Consider the following 12,121-nt stretch of genomic DNA (forward strand, 5'->3'; position numbering starts at 1 on the left):
AAGGAGCATTTATTTTTAAACAGCTTTTGCAGTATAATTGACATACAAAACACTGCACATACGTTTTGACATATGTTTTGCCAGTGAAACTATTACCACAATTGAGATAATGCACAAGTTCATTACTCTTAAGCATTTTTTTCATGCCCTTTTGTGATTATGGCTGCCCCTCCCTATCCCCAAGCAACCGTGGGTCTGCCTTCTGTCATTATCGATTGGTTTGCATTTATAAGAATTTCATGTAAATGTAATCGTACAGTAAGTACTCTTAGAGAGGGGTTGGCTTCTTTCAATTAGTGTAATTGTTTTGAGACTCTATTTTGTTGCATGTTTCAATAGTAAATGCCTTTTTATTACTGAGTAGTACTCAGTTGTGTGAATATACTACAATTTACCTGTTTACCTGTTGATGGACATTTGGGTTGCTTCCAGTTTTGGCTATGAATAGTTGTGTACAAGTCTTTGTATGGAAATTTGCTTTCATTTCTTTTGGATAACTACCTAGAAATGAAATGGCTCAGTCATATGGTAGGTGCATGTTTAGCTTTGTAAGTAATTGTTAGGCTATCTTCCAAAATGGTTGCATACCAGAATAATGTGGGCCTCATAAAATGAGATGAAATATCTTTCCTTCCTCTTCAACTTTCTAGAAGAGTTTGCATAGCATTAGTGTTATTTATTCCTTAAATATTTCTTAGAATTCACCAGGGAAGCTCTCTGGGAGTAGAGTTTTCTTCATAGGAAAGTTTTAAACTACAAATTCAATATCTTTAATAGATGTTTATCTGATACCAATCCACATCAGGTCATGTATTTCTTCTTGAGTGACTGTTAGGAGTTTTTGTCTTTCAAGGAATTTTTCCATTTCATCTAAGTTGTCAAATTTATTGGCATAAAATAGTTCAAAATATTCCTTTATTGTTCTTTTAATATCTCTTTCAATCTTAAAGTTCATAATTTTTGTCTTCTCTCTTTTTTTCCTTATCAGTCTGGCTAGAGGTTTATCAATTTTATTGATTTTAAAGAATCAGTTTTTGGTTTCACTTAATTGTCTAATATTTTTGTTTTATGTTTCATTGATTTCTACTCTCTATATGTCCTTTTTTCCTGCTTACTTTGGGTTACATTTGCTCTTATTTTTCTAAGTTGGAAGATGATGCCATTGATTTGAGACTTATTGCCTTTTCTAATATAGGCATTTAGTGTTATAAATTTTCCTCTACGTATTGCTTTAGCTGTATCCCACAAATCTTTAACATGTTGTGTTCTTATTTTCATTTAGTTCAAAATGCTTTTTAATTTCCCTTTTGATTTCTCCTTTATCCATGGGTTATTTCAAAGTATTTATTTAGCTTATAAATATTTGTGGATTTTCCAGATCTTTCTGTTATGGATTTCTAATTTAATAAAACTCGGGACAAAGAACATATTTTGTATGGCTTGAATCCTTTTAAATTTATGGAGCTTTATTTTATAGCCCAGAATATGGTCTATTGTGGCAAATGTTCTGTGTGCATTTGAAAAGAATATGTATCCTGATATTATTGGGTAGAACATTTTATATGTTTTATATTTAAATTGGGTGGAATTAGTTGTATATTTAAAGTGGGTTTTGTTTTGTTTTTATAGACAGCATATTGTTGAGTCTTGCTTTTTTACTGAATCTGACCATCTCTGCCTTTTAACTGGGGGTGTTTGAGCATTTATATGTAATGTGATTATCAATTTGTGATTGATATATTGTTATTATGCTTACTTTAATCAATCTTTTAAAGGTATTTAAATAATAATAAATATGCTTTGTATTTACCTATCTTATCTTTTCTAATGCTTTTTATTTCTTTGTGTAGATCTAGATGGCTATGTGGTGTCATTTATCTTCTGCTTGAAGGATTTTCTTTCTTTTTTTTTTTTTTATAAAGGACTGTTGTTATTTCCAGTTTTTATTTTTTATTTTTTATTTTTTAAACCCACATTTGTTTATTTATTTATTTTTGGCTATGTTGGTTCTTCACTTCTGTGCGAGGGCTTTCTCTAGTTGTGGCAAGCGGGGGGTCACTCTTCATCGCGGTGCGCGGGCCTCTCACTATCGAGGCCTCTTTTGTTGCTGGAGCACAGGCTCCAGATGCGCAGGCTCAGTAGCTGTGGCTCACGGGCCCAGTTGTTCCGCGGCATGTGGGATCTTCCCAGACCAGGGCTCGAACCCGTGTCCCCTGCATTAGCAGGCAGATTCTCAACCACTGCGCCACCAGGGAAGCCGAAGGATTTTCTTTAACATTTCTTGTAGTGCAGGTATACTCATGGTGAATTCTTTCCATTTTTATATGTCTGAAAAGGTCTTTATTTCACCTTCATTTAAAAAAAATTTAATTATTTATTTATTTATTTGGTTGCACTGGGTCTTAGTTACGGCAGGCGGGCTCCTTAGTTGTGGCATGTGAACTCTTAGTTGCGGCGTGCATGTGGGATCTAGTTCCCTGACCAGGGATCGAACCTGGGTCCCCTGCATTGGGAGCACAGAGTCTTATCCACTGAGCCACCAGGGAAGTCCCTCACCTTCATTTTTGAAAGATATTTTTGCTGGGTAGAGAATTATAGGTTGACAGGGTTTTTTTCTTTTAGTAATTTAAAGAGGTTGCTCTACTTTCTTCTATCTTACATTGTTTCTGACAATAAACATTCTGTAATTTTTTTTGTACCTCTTCATGCAATGTGTCTTTTTTCCTCTGGTGGATAAAGAGATTCTCTCTTTATCATTGGTTTTAAAATTTTGATTTTGATATGCCTCCATATAGTTTTCTTGATGTTTCTTGTGCTTGAGTCTTGTTCAGATTCTTGGGTCTATGGGTTATAGTTTTTATCAAAATGGGAAAATTTTCAGTGCTTATTCTTCAAGTTTTGGGGGTACTTTTCACCTCTCCTTTCTTTTGATGACTTCAATTGCATATATATTGAGCAACTTGAAGTTTTACCAAAGTTTATGGGTGCTCTATTGATTTTTTCCAGTCTTTTTTCGCAATGTGTTTCATTTTGAATAGTTTCCATTTCTATGCCTTCAAGTTCACAATTTTTTTTCTCAAGCGTCAATCACCTTTACCACTGAATTCTTTTTTTAAATTGAAGTGTAATTGACATACAACATTGTATTAGTTTCAGGTGTACAACATAATGATTCAACCTTTGTGTACATTTCAAAAGGATCACACCATAAGTCTAGTTATGATCTGTCAACATACAAAGTTACAATTGTTTTCTCTTGTGATGAGAACTTTTCAGATTTACTCTCTTAACAACTTTCAAATATGAAGTACAGCATTATTGACTATAGTTACATTCCTATGACTTATTTATTTTATATCTGGAAGTTTGTATCTCTTAATACTTTTCACCTATTTTGTCTAACTCCTAACACCCCCTTCTCTGACAACCACCAATGTGTTTTCTGTATCTATGAGTTTGTTTTGTTTGTTCATTTGTTTTGTTTTTTTAAGATTCCACATATGAATGAAATTATGTGATATTTGTCTGTCTCTGACTTACTTCACAAGGTCCTTCTGTGTTATCAGAAATGTCAAGATTTTATTCTTTTTTATGCCTGAATAATATTCCATTGTGTGTATATACCACATCTTCCTTATCCATTCATCCATCAGTGGACATTTAGGTTTCCACATCTTGACTATTGTAACTAATGATGCAATGAATATAGGGATTCATATATCTTTTCAAATTAGTGTTTTTGTTTTCTTTGGACAAATACCCAGAAGTGGGATTTTTGGGTCATATGATAGTTCTGTTTTTAATTTTTTGAGGAACCTCCATACTGTTTTCCATAATGACTGCACCAATTTATATTCCTACCAACAGTGAACAAGGGTTCCCTTTTCTCCACATCCTTGCCAACACTTGTTATTTCTTGTCCTTTTGATAATAGCCATTCTGACAGGTGTGAGGTGATATCCCACTGATGATTAGTGACATTGAGAATCTTTTCATGTGCCTCTTGCCCATCTTATGCCTTCTTCAGAAAAATGCCTATTCAGATCATCTGAACTGGGCTCTTTTTTATACCTTTCATGTCTTAACATGTTCATAGTTTCTTTAACTTCTTGAATCTATGGACTATAGTCATAATAACTTCTAATGTTCTAGTCACCTAGTTCTATGTCATTTCTGGATTGTTTTCAATTGATAGATTTTATTTCTTCTTTATGGGTTGTATTTTCTTCCTTGTTTGCCTGCCCGGTCATTTCTTAATGGATGCCACACCTTGTAAATTATCATTTTTTTTTGCATTCCTATAAATATTCTTGAGCTTTGTTCTACAGTGTGATTCATTCAGAAAGTTTGATCCTTGGACTTCCCTGGTGGTCCAGTGGTTAAGAATCCATGCTTCCAGTGCAGAGGGTGCGGGTTTGATCCCTGGTCGGGGAACTAGGATCCCACATGCCATACAGTGTGGCCAAAAAAATAAAAAATAATAAAATAAAATAAAAGTTTGATCCTTGGACTTCCCTGGTGGTCCAGTGGTTAAGAATCCATGCTTCCAATGCAGAGGGTGTGGGTTTGATCCCTGGTCGGGGAACTAGGATCCCACATGCCATACAGTGTGGCCAAAAAAATAAAAAATAATAAAATAAAATAAAATAAAAGTTTGATCCTTGCAGGCCTCATGTTTTTAGCTTTAGGCAGTACCAGAGCTATGTTTAGTCCAATAGTTTACTTCTTACAACTTTAACTGATGCCCCCTGATCCTTTGGCTTCTGCTTCTCCCAACTACATATTCTCTCTCCGCTTTCCAGTTCAAAGTCCTGGACGCACGACTATGATTAGCTCGGCCTTCTACACCAGAAGCCTCACACACCGCTAGACAGCTTGCCTTTGGGTGAGCTACCTTTGGGTCAGGAACCCACTCTGTATTCACTTAGCTGTTACCAGGGGCACAGGGTCCTATGCAAAAAACATTATCTCAGCAGGTCTTCATCATGTGTCTTCCCTTAGAAAATGGGCTGGGGATGTAGATACATATAGACTAACATATACAGATTACTCTGACTTGATACATCCTCATTATTCAGTATCTAATTGATTCATCAGGTGACTAGTCATGCAGTTCTTCTAAGTGCCAGGATGCAGAGATGAATGAGAAAATAGGATCTGACCCAGAAACTTAGACTGCAAGAGGAAATATAATAACATATATGGAAATGATGAAGGCCAAATTTAGGGTAGTGGTCATCTTTAGGAAAGAAATGAAAAATAAATAAATATTTAAGCTGAGACATGTACTGTGGCAAGTACTGCAGGAATGGTACTTTACTAAGTACCTGTGGTGTGGGGATGGAAGGAATATAGGTCAATATGGGGGCTCTGGCCTAATAGGCCTATTTAAAAGCTCAGCTCTGCTACATCCTAAATTTAACTTCGCTATGCCTTAATTTCCTCATCTATAAAGGAGATAATAATAGAACTTAGTACAAGAAGTTGTAGGGATTAAAAGAGCCATTTTGTGTAAAATAATTGGCACAGTGTATTGTCTCCATAAATGTTAACTATTATTATCAACCATATTTCAGTGCAATCGAGTTCCTGTTCCAGACGTCCCAGCAAGGGAGGCTTGAACCAGATGGGATTTCTGGGGCAGTTCCTGGAGACTTTTACGGCCAAGATTAAATACTGCAATTCCTCTCACTCAGAGTATATCATCCACTCCCTTGCAAAATCTCTCTGGCCTCTGGCCACCTGCATTCTTATGTGGCTTCATTTGGTTGCAGCTGCCTTGGGTGTAACTTAGATGACTTCAACTTTCCAGGTGCATTCCGGGTGGCACGCAGTCCTGATGATGGACCCAGCTTGTAGCCATGATGGGAACGTTCAGATCAAACCCACAGCCCACTCTGGACCCTGAGGCTGGGAACCTCAAGCTGGAACCTCAAGATTCCCCTGAATCTGTACAGTTTAGACTCCCAACATAAAATGATGTCTGTCAGTGTCTACTGTGGCCCAGACGCTGTTCTAAGCAAACTCATGGGTACACTCTCATGTAAACCTAATAGTAATTCATGAGTTGGGAATATTATTATCTCCATTTTACAAACATGTAAAGTGAGGCTCAGAGAGGTAAAATGACTGGCCATACTCAGGTTTTCTCAATCCAAAGCCTTGTGCTTATTCCTTTACACCCTAGCTTGTCCCCAGACTGGCCAAGATTAAACAATGCAGCAACTTCCAATCTCTACAGACATTTTCCTGAAAGATTGAATATGAAAGATAAAAATCTGTTAAAGATGCCTTTATAAAGAGAAAAATTCACCATACTAGCTTGAATTTTGGTGTTTGGGTATTTTTAAAAAACTTTTTTTAGCAATGATTTGGGATATTCCCTTTGTATGGTTTGAATGCATTCCAGCATTGGCATTATAGGTAAGCTTATTTCCAGAAACAGGATTTATAGGGCCAGGGTTTATACTCTTACATGTTTGGCTTATCTAGGTAGAGAGAGATCTAGGGAAATTTAATTTATTAATATTATATGTATAACTCTTTGTTCCCAGTATGACCAAAGTAGCTTATATGTTCCTGAGGCCCTTTAATTGCCCTTTCCTGCTACAGGAATCTGTGTTAGGGCGCCCAAGAGAAGGGATCTTGAATTGTAGAAGGCATTTGCTGCATTTTAGGAAAAGAGGAACCAATCTTCATTTCTTTGCATTAGCAGCTCACATCTCAGTTCTGAAAGGAAAGAGCCTCCACGTGTTAACGCTGCCTGCCTGTGTGTTCACTGGTATACACTGGCCTCAGAGCCAACATGAGGTCTGCCTTTGCAGTGTCTCAGTGGACAGGGGATCATCTGCATTCCCCTTCCTTAGAGGCACCCTGGAAGGAATGACAGCATCCACTAGACAAGATTGAACACTTTTTACTTTCTCAAGTTCTAATACTATTCTAATTTTAAACAAGCTCCAATATTCTCATTTGAAACAAGGAAATGATGTTAATGAATGATATAGAGAAGCTTCACTGTGACCTCATTAGTATAGCCACTAATGACCCATTATTAAGTTACCATGCATGAAGTGTTCTTGAAACAAGCTGATATATTTAGAAGAACAAATTAAAGTCAGAAGCGTAAGGGGAAATGCAGGGTCCTTATTTTGCTCCTCACCCAAGAGCTTCTCTCTCCTCCCTCTGAACAGAGAACTCAAGAGATGAAGCTGCTGATCCTTATGAAGACCACCACACAGGGCAGGCTGGGAGCTGAGCTAGAATCAGATTCGCCTCAAATAATTGTCCTATGTAGGGTACCTTATTTTTTGTTTTGTTTTTTGTTTTTAAATTTTGTAATTGGACATAACTTTTAATGTTCAGCTAGCTTGGGGCTTCAAAGATATTTTATATTAACTATGAGCTATTTGTCTACCCAAGGACTTTTGATTATTAAAGAGAAGTGGAAGGAATTTTAAAAATATATTCCAGGCTTACAGAAAATTGTAGATAATTACAGAAATTATAGAGCAATAAAGAACATTATATATAAAATTGAAGACTTCATCTCTTTTCTTCTTCCCTGGAGATGACCACTACCCTGAATTTGGTATTTACCATTTCCATATATGTTTTTATATTTTTCTAAATATCATGTATCCCTAAATAGTGTGTGGGTTTGCTCTGCATGTGTTTAAACTTCATAAAGATGATAGCATGCTGTTCATGTTCTTCAAACTACTTGTCACTATCAATATATTGTGCTTTTGAGAATCATCCAAGTTAGTCCGTATCACTCTATTTCATTCATTTGCTCAAGTATAGAGTATTCCAGTTGTAGATATTTATGCTGTTTCTAATTATTAACCATTAGCAGTACAAAACGGTGCAATATATTGTATTCTTGTGCATGTCTGTCATCTTTACACATGCAAAGGTTACTCTCCAGTATAAATCTGGAAGTGGAATTGCTGGGTTGCAGGATATGCATGTCTTCAAATGTATTAAGTTTCTCCAAAATGATTTTATCAACTTAGACTCCCAGAAGCAATATATAGGAGTTCTTGTTGTCTTGTTCTGTGGCAATGCTTAGTGTCATCAGGCACTAATTTTTGTCGGTCTTCAACCTGAGAGGTGTGAAACAATATCTCACTATGGGTTTAGCTTACATTTCCTTTCCCTGATTTCTGGTGAAGATGAGTAGCATTCATATATTTATTGGCGATTTAATTTTCTTCTTTAGTGAAATGCCCATTATCTTTTGCTCATTTTTCCATTGCCCATTTTTCCACTGGGTAGTTTGTCTTTTTCATACTGATTTAGAGGGGTTCTCTTTGTATTGAGTTTACTAATACTTTGTGGTTTATATGTGCTACAGTTAGCTTCTCCCAGGTTGTGGCTTTTCTTTATCCTTAGTCTTTCAATGTATACAAATTTTAAATTTTAACATATGCATATGTATTAAATTTTCCCTTTTTGATTGCCCTTTTGGGTTTCTTGTCTAAAAAAATTCTTATCCTAATATCTAGAAGTTGTAAAGTTTTGCTTTTTACATTTTCACTTAAACTTCCTAGAATTTATTTTTGTGTCTGGTATGAGGAAGGGCTAACTGTATTTTGTCTTCTATAGCTAATAGTTGTCTCAGCGCCATTTGTTAAATAGTTCATTTCCTTCCTGCTGATAAGTAATGACACATCTATCATGAATCAAGATTCCGTATGTGTATGAGCCTGTGTAATTCCATGTTTCTGTTCTTGCACCAAGACCACATTCACATTTGATCATTGTGGTTTTAGAATGGGCTTGATATACAGTGGGGCCAGTGATCCACTTTGTTCTTATTCAAAATTGTCTTGGTTATTCCTGGATCTCAGTTCCTCCATAAAAATTTTGGAGCCACCTTGTAACGTTCCATGGAAAACCCTTTTGGAATGTTGAATAAAATTGATTTGGAATTGTATTAGAATTGTATAAATTGAAAAATAATTGCATTGGCATCTCGACTGTATTGAATCTTTCTATATGTGAATGTGATATAGTTATCATTTATTTGGGTCTTTTAATAAAGCTTTATAAATGTCTTTCATATAATTAAGTAATTCATAGTTACCTTGTGGTTAATTTGGTAAATTCTTGCTGATATATGAAAATACAATTGCTATCTGTATATTTTGTATTGAGAAACCTTGCTAGACTCATATTAATTCTAATAACTTGTAGGGGATTTTTTTGGATTCTCTAAAAAGGTGATATTATCTGCAAATAATGACACTGTATTTCTTTCCCTTCCTTATGCTTTTATTTGTTTTACTTATCTTAGTGTACTGGCTAAGAATAATGTCAAATACAGGCAATTCTGGGGGTATCCTTGTATCACTTCTAATGTTAAACTGCTCTTAATGTTTCAGTATTAAGAATGATGCTTACCGTAATTTAAAAAATTTTTTTTTACTGAATACCCATTGTCAGGTTTAGAAAGCTCTATTCTATTCCTAAGAATAATGAATTTATTACATTCTTGATTTTCAAATTGTTGAGTTGACCACTCATTATGCTTTAGAAGCATCCTAAAAATTTTGATATATAGTCTTTTCATTATAATACTCTTTGAATGTTTTCTAATTTTCTTCTTTGACCTGAGTTAATTAGAAAGGTTTAAAATTTTTCCAATTATATGGATTTTTCAGATGTATCTTCTTGTTATTTATTTTTAACTCAACTGCACTGTGGTTAGGAAGGTAGCCCACATGAAAACCAATTCTTGGTATTCATTCACGAGCTTGAATTTTGTCACAGGATTGACCATCAGTTTTTGAATAGTTCCTGTGTATTTGAGAAGATTGCATTTTCTTTAATTTGGGGCACCAGGTTATATATGGTCATCTGCTAGGTTAAACCTATTAATCAAGTTAAACAAGTCTTTTACATTCATAACAATTTCTATCAATCACTGTGTGAGTGGCATAGGAAACCCCTCCACTCTGATTGTGGATTAGATTTGGCTGTATATAACAGAAAAATAAATAGGTAACAGTATCTTAAATAAGATAGAAGTTACACAAGCTAGTCTGGACTTTGTTTATATGAAAGATAAATAAAATTCTGTCTATGCCTATGGGTCCAAGGTGCTATAGTAGCTGCCTAGTGAGCCCAGAATATAGGTGTTACTGAACTTAGGTCTGGCTGCTCTCTGCTCAAAAGTCAGTACTCAAGATTCAAGTGCTTTAGCAAAGGAAACCATAAACAAGATGAAAAGACAACCCTCAGAATGGGAGAAAATATTTGCAAATGAAGCAACTGACAAGGGATTAATTTCCAAAATATACAAACAGCTCATGCAGCTCAATATCAAAGAAACAAACAACCCAATCAAAAAAATGGGTAGAAGACCTAAATAGACATTTCTCCAAAGAAGAGATACAGATGGCCAACAAACACATGAAAAGATGCTCAACATCACTAATCATTAGAGAAATGCAAATTATAACTACAATGAGGTATCACCTCACACCAGTCAGAATGGCCATCATCAAAAAATCTATAAACAATAAATGCTGGAGAGGGTGTGGAGAAAAGGGAACCCTCTTCCACTGTTGATGGGAATATAAATTGATACAGCCACTATGGAGAGCAGTATGCAGGTTCCTTAAAAACCTAAAAATAGAACTACCATGTGACCCAACAATCCCACCACTGGGCATATATCTGGAGAAAACCATAATTCAAAAAGGTACATGTACCCCAATGTTCATTGCAGCACTATTTACAATAGCCAGGACATGGAAACAACCTAAATGACCATCAATAGAAGAGTGGATAAAGAAGATGTGGTACATATATACAATGCAATAGTACTCAGCCATAAAAAGGAACGAAATTGTGCAATTTGCAGAAATGTGGATGGACCTAGAGCCTGTCATATAAAGTGAAGTAAGTCAGAAAGAGAAAAACAAATATCGTATAATACCGCTTATATGTAGAATCTAGAAAAATGATACAGATGAACTTACTTGCAAAGCAGAAACAGAGACACAAATATAGAGAACAGATATATGGATACTGGGTGGGGGGAGGGGGAAGGGGGAGGTGGGATGAATTGGGAGATTGGGATTGACATATGTACATTACTATGTATAAAATAGATAATTAATGAGAACCTGCTGTGTAGCACAGGGAACTCTACTCATTGCTCTGTGGTGACCTAAATGGGAAGGAAATCCAAAAAAGAGGGGGTATATGTATACGTATAGCTGATTCACTTTGCTGTACAGCAGAAACTAACACAGCATTGTAAAGCAACTATACTCCAATAAAAATTAATTTTAAAAAGTAAAATTAAAATTAAAAAGAAAAGATTCAAGTGCTGGTAGAAACAGAAAGGTTGCTTTAATCAGAAAACCGGCATCCTGGGGAGAAGGTGGACTCATGTCCCAAAACCAACTCCAAAGATTTTGCTCAGCCATGAACATTTTTAAAGAGAAAAAGGGGGAGTAATCTCAATTAATCATTGAGATAGGGGGTCAGCTTCATTGCCATCTCCCATTGCATGCAGGCTTGTCATCTCCTTATAATCTTTCTTTAGATGCTATCTTGTTCTCACAGTTTGTTCATAGGATTACTGACAGGGAAGCTGGGGAAAAGATTTAGTCATCTGTTAATTACTTATTCTTCATTTTTACTTCTTTGATCTAAGGAAAGAACCAACAGGTTAAGCAAGGTATTGTGTGATCAAAAGGTTTAAAATGTATGCTTTGGCCGGAGATGAGTAGGGCTTGGGGGTGCCTGGTTTAAGGTTAGTTATAATATAGCTTTGCTAAAGTGACAAGACAAAAGGAGCTCTCTCCTGCAGAGAGCTGTTTCCTGCCAAAAGCTGCTTACATAGGATTTGGTTACTCCCTCCCTGTAGCTACTGGGGATGGTGGTTTCTTCCCTCTACTTCTCCTCCCACCTCTGATTGATATCCAGAGGTGACTCACCTTTTCTAGGGAGAGCAGCTGTGTGACTTACGGCAGAATGTGTGTGATGCAAGAGTCACATCTTTCTCCTGGGGGTACCTTATGTTCCCCACCAGGCAGGTATATTTTCATCAAATTCAAGTAGGCTATTACCCAAGCTATATATTAGAAATATTTGTGTCTTA

The 12,121-nt window shown here is 35.9% G+C and overlaps 1 protein-coding gene across 6 annotated transcripts in view; it reads left to right on the forward strand.

Moving 5' to 3' along the window:
- FHOD3 (formin homology 2 domain containing 3) overlaps nt 1-12,121 on the forward strand; it is a 495,977-nt gene that overhangs the window by 359,972 nt on the left and 123,884 nt on the right. The window lies entirely within an intron of this gene.

The sequence above is a fragment of the Mesoplodon mirus genome, assembly GCF_964341445.2.
Source record: "Mesoplodon mirus genome assembly, chromosome: 13".
In the NCBI taxonomy this organism is placed as follows: domain Eukaryota; kingdom Metazoa; phylum Chordata; class Mammalia; order Artiodactyla; family Ziphiidae; genus Mesoplodon; species Mesoplodon mirus.